The sequence below is a fragment of the Asparagus officinalis genome, chromosome 2 (genome assembly GCF_001876935.1).
Source record: "Asparagus officinalis chromosome 2, Aspof.V1, whole genome shotgun sequence".
Classification (NCBI taxonomy): Eukaryota; Viridiplantae; Streptophyta; class Magnoliopsida; order Asparagales; family Asparagaceae; genus Asparagus; species Asparagus officinalis.
This window is the reverse complement of record NC_033795.1, coordinates 23,902,493-23,907,822: the sequence shown is the minus strand read 5'-3', so window position 1 is coordinate 23,907,822 and position 5,330 is coordinate 23,902,493.

Sequence of the window (5,330 nt, the reverse complement as noted above, 5' to 3'; positions counted from 1 at the left end):
TCACCGAAAACTTTCACAACTCACACAAATGCAATCACACAATACACCCTCTAAGTGTTGGTCTCTCACGTGTCACCTTTCTCAAGTGCTTGGATTTAGCACCCCTCCATAGTCTTTACTACCGACGCCACTCTTCTTAGAATTGATCCCGTCTCTCACCACACACTCCTGTGTACTTGTGTATTACAATGTGATCTCACAATTATGGCTCAAATACAAAGGTTTGTTCTCTACAATGGATGAGAACTCAATTAAGCTCACTCACAATTGTTACAACCTCACAATCCAATAATTATACTATATGTGAAAATACTTAAGTTCAAGTGGGTATGTATAAACAATGAGTATCAATAAAATCAAAACTAAACTCAATACAAATTCTAGCTTAATAAAATTAATAAACAATGAATAGATGTATATAGCTAGAGATTGAGTTTAGAGAAATCTTCTCTGAAAAACAAGAGAGAGAGAGAGAGAGAGAGAGAGAGAGAGATGAGGTTGAAGCGTAAACACGAATTGATAATCTCCTCTTGCTCTTGTGAAAACCACTTTCACACAAACTTTTGTAAAACACGCTTAAAACAAATTTAAACACCATTAAACTTTAGTTTAAAAATTTCTTAGTTATCTCAGAAGTTAGAGGGTATGGGGTATATATAGAGACCCCAAGAAACCAACTAAACCCAACAAAAAACACAAAATAACAAAAATCTTGAAAATAGTCGTTACTGTGCAACGATCATATTATAAGTCGACTTATGACAGGTATAAGTCGACTTATGTCTTCATGAGTTGACTTGTATGAGTTATAAGTCAACTCAGTAGACGAAAATATCTAACTACACAATATATCATAAGTCGACTTATAAGTCCACTTATGAGTCAACTTAAACGTGCACATGACCTGAAATACGCAGTAAATTTTATCTTTAAACCTTATTTAAAAATATCAAACAAATTTCAAAAAATGTAAAACTTTGGAAAATATTTATAAATATGAATATAAACATGTTACAAAAAGAATTTTTCAAATTGTATTTCCCATTTGTGAAAACCCGTCTGTTTTGCAAAAACATGCACGAACATGAACTTATTAAAACTTGATTCTAATGAAATCATTTCAAGCACATATAAACATAAAACAAATATGTGTGTATATAACTATATCCATTTGTTTCTTATTTACGTGGCTAAACTTGAAAGCAATAAAACAAAAACTATGTGTGTGTGTGTGTGTGTGTGTGTGTGTGTGAGTGTGATATTTGAGCTTAGAGTATGAAACACACAAAGTATAAACCTAAACTAATGTACCCAAGCTTGATGATCTTCAATAAGCTCGTATTGGTTTGCTTGTAGATGAAGCTTGATCTTGAATCTTTGACTTAAATTGTATTGGCTTCATTCCGATTCTGCCAACCTTCTTTAGATATTATTGTGAAAGCGCAATCCAACCAACCTCCAACATAGGATCTTTGTGTAGGATACCTAATAATCAAATGCAAACACTCGACAAACATTATTAGGAATTGTTTGTAAATCATTAAAATAAGATTAGGGAGTAGGCTCATAAATATGAGACCTAACAATCTTCCCTTTTTTGATGATGACAAACAATCTACACAAAGAGTATATAAAATATGCATGATACCAAATGATTATTTAAATTATAATATTCATGCATAAAAACTAATAGGAAGCAATAAAAGAAATACTCACAATTGACTTGTTTATCCCCCTTTGTCAACATCAAAATGAGAAAAATAATAAAAAATAAGAGAGCGTAAGCTCCCCCTACAAATTTGCATAGGTGGGTATAAAAACAAATATAGGAAAAAAAGCTCCCCTTATCAAAATTCCTCATATACTGTATGAAATGAAATACTAAGGCAAACATATGTGAGAAAACATAGATATGGAACATGCTAATCACAACTCACATGCAAAGAGACCAAGTAAACACATAAATATATATCATAAACGAAAAAGTGTTACAAGAGTCTTAAAAGTAAATAAATCAATAAGATATATATCAAAAAACAAAAATATTCAAACAATCAAAGATCAAATGTTTAATCAATTAATAAAAATTATAAATTATCAAACATGAATCTTGATTAATTAAGAACATGTATAGATATATTATTTTTGAAAAATGTGTCTTAATAAAAACAATGTGTATAGATTTATGAAATCAAATGAATGAAAAAACATGAGAATCATGAAAGATATTTTCAAAAGAAAACAAATCATGAGGACCATAAAAATCATGATAATCATGAAAGTCCAAATAAAAATCAAAACAATCAAATGAAATCATGAATCTAAATCATAATAACATTAAAACGTGCTTAATCTATAAATCATCATTTTTTAAGAACAAGAGATTAAGCAACTAGTAATGTTAAAACATTTATATGTTTTATCCACAAAAGTCGAAAGAATTATGCTTATGATAAAACAAACCAATATCAATAATATCATTTTGACAATAAAAATTAGATAAACAATCATACCAAGCACTTAGAGCTTGTTTCAATCCATATTTGCATCACAAAGAAATGTAAGCATGATAATTATGTGAGTAAATATAAAACACTAATCACATAAAGGTACATTATAAAGCACAAATAATGATCCATAAGATCAAACACATAAATATTATCATAAAATTATTTTACAATGATCTCATAAGTACAAACCAAATTATACTAAAAACTACATAGTTCAAACTAAGATTACAAACCATATAAGAATCATGAACTATGGTTTTGTTTAAAAATATAAAAATAAATCATTTTAGATTTTTCAATAATGTAAATGTATATATATTTGAAAATACTTTCTTTAAAGAGAAAATATGAGTGGATTTAAAAATCTTATCAATTTACATTGTTATAAAAATATAAAACCCAAGAATCCAAAAAATACAAAATAAATACAATAAATTTTGTTTTGATACCCAAACATTTTTTGTGCAGGAAAATTTAGGAACATGACCCCTATCATTAAAGCTCAAAGTCCTTGGGTTATGATCTCATTTGGGCGCATTTGGTGCACTAACACGGTCAAAATAATAATTGTACAAATAACCTTTTTGATTGCAACATGTGCAATGAAATGGTTGATAGGGACATGACCACTATCATTTACAAACATAGATTGTATTTTACACGTATTTTGCAAATGAGAAACTATTTTTAAATCAAAATAAAATTTGGCCAAATGATCAAATCTACCACAATAATCACATTAAAACACACTATCATGCTTGTGATAAGCAATGGGTGCATGTGTGTGTATATGTTGATAAGAAGATTTTGTTAGACCCTAGAGGGGGGTGATTAGGGTCTTATGCTAATCTAATCTGATTTTATGCCAATTAAAACTAATTCAAATATTATTCTTGCAAGATAGATATATAAAATGTTATAAGCAAGAATATGCAATATGAACAAAGAGGTATATCCTAGCAAGGAGGTATATGATGAAATATAAGCAAGGATATATAAATTAACACAAGGGTAAACAATCTAAACTAGATAGTGGGCAATATAAGTAACAAGCAATATACAAAGGCGATATAAGATATGAACATAAAAATAAGTGCACCAAGCAATCACAAACAAACAATATGTTCACGGAGTTTGGTCCCCACGACCTACGTCTCCGCTCCTCACCTCGAGGAGATCTCCACTATCACAACCGGGTTTTCTACGCTCACCCGAATAATGTTTACACCACACAATATCGGTTTTTAACGCTCACCGATCAACGATCACAATCTCACAATGTAACTACACTCCACACCCTCTAAGTGTTGGTCTCTAACCCTTGTCCTTCCTCAAGTTCATGGAATTACCACCTCTCTAGGTTTTACTACCGACCCCACTCCTCTTGGAAGCGACCCCGTCTCTCACCAACTATTTCTCTCGATGTCTAAGTGTAATACAATGTGCAACTCACAATTAGGCTCACAATACAAATAAATTATTCTCTATAATAGATGAGAACACAATGTAGGCTCACTCTCAATTGTTATAACTTCCCACAACCCAAATTATACTAAGTATGAAAATACAATAAGTTCAATGGTTGTGTGTGTAAGCAATGAGAAAATCAATCATAAACTCAATGTACACCCTAGCTTGATGAAAATGATAAACAACAAATAATTAATACAAAGCTAGTATTGAGTTTAGAAATTCTTCTCTGAAAAACAAGATGGAGAGATGGATTAAAATGAAGCTCAAACAATATAGATGATCTCCTCCACTTGTGAGAAACTTCTTCACAAAAAAACTCTTTTAAAACACACTAAACAAATTTTAAAACCCTTGTTAAACTTGTTTAAAACATTTCTTGGGTCATTTGGAACTGAGGATATGTGGGGGTATTTATAGGAACCCCAAAGCCAAGAGAACACAAGGCAACAAGACCAAAAACCCAAAAATAGTATATTGTGGAAATATAGTCGTTATAGTGTTATGAGTCGACTCGGTATTGTTCATGAGTCGACTCATAAGTAGCCGTTACATGTTAAAAACCAACTTATGGGTCGACTCATAAAATTCATGAGTCGACTCATCATGCATGGGTCGACTCATAAAGTCATGGGTCGACTCAGCAGAAACAAAACACATTTTCTAGCATAGTTTGTGAGTCGACTTATGACAGGCATGAGTCGACTCAACCTAATGGGTCGACTCATGATGTTATGAGTCGACTTGTCAGAAACAAAATGTAAACTTCACAACAGTTTATGAGTCGACTCAACATTGTTCATGAGTCGACTCAAGACATGCACACTATCTGTTTTAAACAAAAATCTGATTTTCAAACCTCTTTTAAAAATAGCAAATAAAATCAGAAAAATGTAAAACTTTAGGAAATGATTGTAAACATGATAATATATATGTTACAAAAACTTATTTTCAAAAAGCATCTCCTATTTGTAAATTATCATCATGTTGCAAATATGTCCAAAATATAAAAATATAAACACATGAGTTTTGACATTTTAGCCTAACCATGTTTTGAAACATTACAAAAAGATTTTGTAGACTTAATAAAAGATGTATATGATTATTGTTAAGTCCAAAAACTGAGAATACAATATTTTTATAAAATTGCATATTTTGTAAACTTTTCAAAAATAATAAATATGATTTCATTGAACTAAATAAAATTGATATTGATGAAATCATATATATGCATATAAGTATGAAACAAGAAATATATTTTCAATTGTATTCAATTGTTTCATATTAAAACTAGAAAACCATAAAACCAAAACTTGTGTGTGTGTGTGTGTGTGTGTCTATATATATATA